Source organism: Micrasema longulum, unplaced genomic scaffold (genome assembly GCF_059751315.1).
Source record: "Micrasema longulum isolate JH-2025_06_02 unplaced genomic scaffold, ASM5975131v1 h1tg001236l, whole genome shotgun sequence".
NCBI lineage: Eukaryota > Metazoa > Arthropoda > Insecta > Trichoptera > Brachycentridae > Micrasema > Micrasema longulum.
Window position 1 is genome coordinate 153,699 of NW_028278423.1, and position 7,178 is coordinate 160,876.

The 7,178-nt window shown below is 33.5% G+C and overlaps 1 pseudogene across 1 annotated transcript in view; it reads left to right on the forward strand.

Annotated features, from left to right (window-relative positions):
- LOC148276343 (excitatory amino acid transporter pseudogene) overlaps positions 1–5,966 on the forward strand; it is a 52,700-nt pseudogene extending 46,734 nt beyond the window's left edge. Inside the window, exon 2 of the transcript XR_015823778.1 lies at positions 5,460–5,966. The product of XR_015823778.1 is annotated as an excitatory amino acid transporter pseudogene (transcript). The remainder of the gene's footprint in view (positions 1–5,459) is intronic.
- Positions 5,967–7,178: the final 1,212 nt, after the last annotated feature.

The window sequence follows — 7,178 nt, forward strand, 5'->3', positions numbered from 1 at the left end:
ATAACATATGTACTTATAAAACACACGCTATTATAAGCTAACACCAACATCAGTGCACGTTGGAATTAGCTTCTAATAGCTTGTGTCCTATCAGCACGTGCACTTTTTTTTGTTTTGTCCAAAATGTTTGACGGACGGACATAAAAGTACAACTGCATTTTTGTACATTTTGCGATTCATATGAGAAAATGTTTCTTGTGTATACCTGCATCAATGGTATTAACAATACGCTTATACGACTAAGGTGAGAACTACAGTAATTTATTTATTTATTTATTAATATACACGGCACGTAGTGCCTTTTACCTAACAGATATACACATTTAATATAATATAAACACTTCAATGTAATGTGAAAAAGAAAAAAAAAAGTATTACGCTACATAAATACTAAGCCACTGCAGTTTCATATAAAGAACATGCTAGATATAGATCATAAAAATAAAAAATAAATATATAAATTTTTTTTTCATTTTTTTTAATTAAAAAAAAGGATTCATTGGACACGCTACAGTAATTGGACACTAAATCTAATGGTAAAAAATAAGTAAATATAAGAATTTATCTCCCTCATAAAACAATCAAATTTTTAGTGTATTCTTTATTTAAATCAACGCATTACGTTTACTTATTTTTGACCATTTGATTTAGAGCGTCCAATTACTATAGCACTCACCCAACTTTAAACATAAATAAACAACCTTGTGCCTATTAAACTTTGATTTTAATAAAATAAGTACGCGCATTTGTGTCATATTTTCAGTGGCACAAATAGAACAATATGGTCTCAGTATGTAATATAAGTAGACTCATTTCTACCATTCATGAGTGATACAAATAGTTTAAGTAGCATGAGTGGACTCATTTCTGTCCCGTCTTTAATGGTTCAAGAAGTATATCTGGAATATTTCTGTTATTTGCACAAATTACTCGAATGTGGTTACATAGATGAAATGATCTGTAAAAAATAACTCATTTCGTAAATTATGAGTTCAATAGCTAAATAACGGTTTTTTTGCTATCCTAATAAGTTATACTTTTGCTGTTATATAAGAATATGTATTTTTTTAAGAATCTTAACAATTTTACACCGATCGACAAGGTGGTTGATAGGTTTCCTCATAAAGGTTTTAAAAAAACAGATATTTTTTTGATAATCATTGTTCAATTAGTCCACTTATATTCACTACACACTCTCGCATTCATACAATACTCACACACCCATACACATATGCACACACCCTCACACACCCTAAATATATATACTCACCCTTACTAACATGTACAATAGTAAAACGGATACACAATTTTTTTTGTGGCTAAAACTAGTACTTAGATTAATATATTACAACAGAGATGAAGAACATTTAAGAGAAGGTAATATGGAAGTCTAGGCATCTTCAGGGCTTATGACCTGTCAATGGCTGGTTTAAGTGGCCACTTTACACACTGTGTAACATTCACCATTCTGCCTATATTTGAACATCCATATTCCTTCAATTCTTTCATCTGTTGATGTTTGTGGACTTGGATTGTGAATTTGGACAAACTCAAAATATTGTTGATAAATTACCTGGTCCATGAAGAAGTATAAAAATTGAAAAAATAATATTTTCAGGCGTTGCCTAGTATGTAGGTGAAATAATTCAATTAGATGAATCTCACCCGCATAAATAAAGGTTTCAGTTCTTTAACTTCACAACTTCAACTTCACTTACTTTCATGTAACAAAAAAAATCAAGATATGCTGCGATTGGTGTACTAATGCAGTGCTCTATGCACCGTTAGACGTGGCAAGGAAATGATAATAATGATCTCAGTAAATTTGTTGATCCTTTTTTCAATCATGAACGATATTTTACTTTAAATCTCTGGAAAGATGGCATGTTTTTTAAACTAGTGTTGTCTAAATTGTTTAAATTCGAGATAAATACAATCCATTTTTTGACTGAATGTGACATGACTGATCGCGGGTTTATTCCAGCGCTATACCATGTTGATCCAGGTATAAATGTGGAGTAAGTTTTGATGGTCGCTATCACAGCTCTATACCGAGTATAACTTTATACGAGAATTATAACTATGCATTTTTACTATTCCATTCTTTTTCTACCACTATGGCTAAGTAAAGCCCAAAACTTGTTGATTTTTTTTTTTTTTTTAAATCACAAAAAACTGTCAGAAAACTTTATGTTTCCGTGCTTTTTCGTTTTTGTAGTTTTTGGTAAATCACTTTTTTTACTCGACCGTATAAAACATTTTCGGGAAGTTCTTATATTTTAGTATTCCTACCGTAAATTGACATTATTTATCAACAGCTATCATATTTGATAGAGTAATTTGTTATTTTTCATAATGAGGCACAATTAGTCCAGATTTTTCTACCCCCCTGTTCTGTCCACCCTCATCCGACATTATCTGAAGGGACGTAAATGGGCAGTGATGACTTTTGAAAGCTGGCAATCTTTTCATTACGCGCAATATCGAACGTAGCTTTCAGATTGCTTAACGTAGTGGAAACATCTCTTTTCATAATGAAAAATATTATCCAGGAAATGGAAAAAGCGATAAAAATTTCGAGCCACCAATTTAGATCATTTGCATTTAAACAAGCGGAATACTGAAATTTTAAACCTATTTTCAGAAGAAAACACTCTAAATTATAACAAATATGAGGTCATCAAAAAGGGGACTTTGAAACTCCCAAATTCTTAATGGTTTATGATCATGATCACTGGACATGAAGACTATCTGCTACAAAATCTAAAGGTAAAGAATTCTTACCTAAAGAAATGAATTGTCAATACTGTCAGTCTACTGAACGAGCAACAATTAGCAGAAGACACACTCCCAAGTGCTGCGTTTTTGTTATATTTTTAAAATTAAGATAATTTTTTCTTTGCATTTTACATAAACACGAAAAAAAACCCACAAAGGCATGGCCTGTGTGTGACATGACTACTGGACGACAGATATAAAAAAAAAGTAAGTGCTAATATTAGAACCCAATTTTTTTGGCAATAAAAATGAGAAAATTATAAAACAAAAATATATGCTATTTATTAAAAAAAGAAGCTATATAAATCCGCTTTTTTATCCGATTTCAATAAAAATTTAAATCGAAACAAATTTTAAAAATCGATTTCTCTTGTCCTTATGAAATGCATTGAACAATTTCGGTGCTATTAAAAATGAGTTGAATGGATTTAAAGTAAACCATTCAATCTTTGACTAGATCTATTAAAATTTTTAGGAAATAAATGTTGGCACATAAAAACGTTTTTACACATTGCTGGCAATAGATTTCTCGTAGCTTCAAAAGTTCACCAACCTAAAAAAATTAGTTGGAGGGAAAAGTTGAATTTTTATGAAGTACGAGCTGAACCCGGCAATGATTTGCTAGATTTGAGTACTTACTCGTATTTATATTAAATGAACACAATATAAAGTTTGATATCAATTATTGTATTTAGTCCAAACTAAATATGTATGTATACATGATTATTTTTGTGTTTCGGTTTACATAAATTGTAGAATAGATAATATTGATAAATAGATATTCGAACATTGTTTTTCTGTCGCTGTCCTGCGATCCTGTGCAAAAAAGACAACTGCCAGTCAGATCTTTTGTAAGAATAGACAAAATCGACGTTTTGTTGTCCCGTTTTCCGCACCTCAAGGGTCAACCGATTTTGTTATTTTTTTTAGACAGAGTACCAAAACAAAATTTTCTGTTTTGGTACGTTTTGTGTTTTTCAAAATTTATTTTATAATTAGTTTTTGTACGGTTTCTAAAGGCTTAATATGATTATAATAGGCCCCTCCCCATACAATTATTCCATAAGAAATATTAGACTGTAAAAGGGCACGATAAACCATTGTGCTGGTGTTTGGATCAACATAACTAGTTAAACGTTTGAAAACATAGGTCAAATATCTATATTTGTTAACATTTTTTCAATATGATTGGTTCATTTAAGTTGGAAGTCTAACGTTACTCCCAAATATTTTATCGAATTTTCAGTTTTCATTTTTTCACAGTCCACAGTCCAATATATGTCCAGGTTACATTGAATATCTAGGTTTATGCCAATACATCATTCTGAGCATGTTATTTCTTTCATAGTCACTTGCCTCTCTGGTTACATGTACCTGTGTCAAGGCAGAAATGCCATGTTTATTAATGATGCATCATGCCAATGCTGATGCTGACAGCGTGTGGGTGTTGAATGCAATATTAATGCTTAAGGACAGGACAATACTCTCTTACCCCTGCGTCGGAACCATTGTCCTAGTATGAACAGAAATTTGGGTAACAGGACAATGGACCAAGACATTGTATTGGAGACAGACTGGCAGGCTATCACGGTTTACCCCCACCTCTAAGTACGTCGTCGTGGATCCATTTTCACTGCGTTTCGCGTTTGAACTACGGTTGAAATGTTCTATTGTTCCACTGTCCTGTCATGTGCGGTCGAAGATGTTTACGGAGCTAGGTCAGGACAGTATTGTCCTGTCTGTTGTATTATCCTCGTGGTAGAACTAAAATGATTATGTCTTTCGCTAATTGATCTGGTGCGCAAGCGAGTCATTGCTTTACTCGTATTATATATATAGTTTTTTTTTGTTGAACGCTTTGGGTTCATTGATCATAAATCTTCAAGTAATTAGACTTCCTAAGACATCACGCATCATCTTCGCATGCGCCCACGCCGTATCCGACTTTTGACACGTCTGTCTTCAAGTATTTATTACATTTGGCCATGCCGTCTTTCTCAGTCTTCCTCGTTTTATGCATTCATCGACATTTGATTAATTGTTTAACCACTCATTCGCCTAAAAGATCGCATTTCAGCAGCATTCATCCTGCGTTTAATCTTTTTTTTTTCTAATTTCATACTTCACTTCCATGCATTAGCATCGGTACCGGGACTCCATTGTAAAGATAATTTTTCCAACAACGTTTTGAGCGTGTCCAAATGCTTGCAGACTGGCTGGATTTTTTCCCTAGGGAGTTGTTCATATTTAAATTTGTTGCAACAGAGAGGGAAAACATTTTTGAGAAGGGGAATATGGGAGTCTAGGCATTTACAGGGCCTATGACCTGTGTAAAGTGGCCACTTAAACCAGCCAATGACAGGTCATCAGCCCTGTAAATGCCTAGACTCCCATATTCCCCTTCTCAAAATTGTTTTCCCTCTCTGTTGCAACAAATTTAAAAGATATTTTTTCTTCCGCGACAAGCATTGGGTTGCCAATATTAATTAGAGTCCACCATTTACCCTGTTCATTATTATATACTTAACCCTTTGCTTTAAATAAGGCGTTTATGCATGTATTAAATTTTGTTTAAGAACTAGCCGAGTTTATTAGTCCAAAATAAATCATTATGAAGTTTTACGATGTCAATGTCGAATCAATAAATAATACATTTGACTTATTTTTTATTTTCGTTTCAGATAGAGCAGCTGCAGGCTAGTAGCGATCCAAAGGCCAGCAGCAGCCATGGCTGACAACGGAGTGGGGGGCACGGCCTGGAGCCGAGGGTCCGGCGTCCTAGGTTTCCTGAGGAGAAACTTGCTGACAATCCTCACCGTCCTTGGCGTGGTGCTTGGCTGCCTCGTCGGCTCCAGCCTTCGCGCGGCCCAGGGCAAGTGGAGCGAACGTGATGTCATGTATCTCCAATTTCCCGGGGAGCTCTTCCTCAGGATGTTGAAATGCCTGATTATTCCGCTTCTCGTGTCGTCTGTGACCTCCGCCATCGGGTCGCTGGATCTCAGCATGAGTAAGAAGATCGGAGCCAGGGCGATAGTTTTCTACATGACTACCACGCTGTGTGCTGTAGTTCTTGGAATCATTTTAGTCACTGTTATTCGACCCGGCGTGGGAGGAACCGCCATGGCAGCTTCCAAGGCTTCAGCACCTCGGGATGTGCTCACCTCTGATACGCTGCTAGATCTTCTCAGGTACTGTGCTTTTATCTCTCATTTAAACTTCTTAGACCTGAATTAATTCTTGCGGATACAAAAAAAAAAAAATTCTGTGTGTAAATTAATTATTAAAAAATATTTGGTATTTTTAATGTTTTTTATCATTTCTACTTTAGAAATTATTTAACTTTCATTTTTTTATAAAAAATAGATCTCAAACTGATAATCAACTCACAAAATTAATTTAAATTATGTGTTAATGTCTTACAATATATGTTTATTCAATCAAATTAACTTAATTTTACTAAAATATGTTAAAAACTTGCCTTACGTATCATTAATAAGAACGACATGGCTCCAAAACAAACAAACCAACCAGAAGCCAACAGCTGGCTTCAGCCAAAGTTAAAAAAGGATTTTTTCTGTGTAGTGCCGATTACCGCCGTACACGAAAAAAAATAGAGACGTACATAAGGGTTCAAGTAATTAAAAAATTGACTCGCCGCTTTTAAATCTACGAGGATAAAAAATCTTATAAAAACTCGTGTATGTTTGAATGAACACCTGGGATGAAAGATCCATTTTTCTAAACCTGATTTTCTTTTTCATTTTACGTTATTTTATATTTCACGTTTTTAAGATAGTCATTTTATGTTTTTGATCCTTACTATCTTTTTCCCCATAACTTAACTATGTATTTTTGTTTTATACATGCATTGATTAATACATAGTTTCACCCGTGTCGTGTAAATTCGTTATAAAATTGATTTTAACTTTTTTCGATATACCTAACAAGATGTTAAATAACTTAACTATCCAATTAAATTTTATCTTCATAAGCGTACCCAATCTTCGTAATCTACATAAACGGTGATAAATTGAAATATAATAAGTGAGTTCAATGCTACGGTAAATTGGATATCTAAAATGACTACGTACGCTCAGTAAAAATTAGAGCATTAAATTGTACTGAGTAGTTTCTTGAAAATATATGAAAAAAAAAGAAAATTATTTTAATAAAAATGAAGTACTTTGAACGACGTCTCTAGTTCTTCCCAATCAACCAAGTGATAGATTTCTGGTTGGCGGGAAGTCAATCAATTTCAAATTTACAAAACTTTTAAAAAAATCATAGCGCTGATAAAAGGAAGCATAAAAATATTGTTTTTCTTTAAACTGGTTTGGTTTGGTAGCCTTTTAAAAAATATTTAGAAAAAAAAAAACCACCGAACTTCCTCAATGATAACA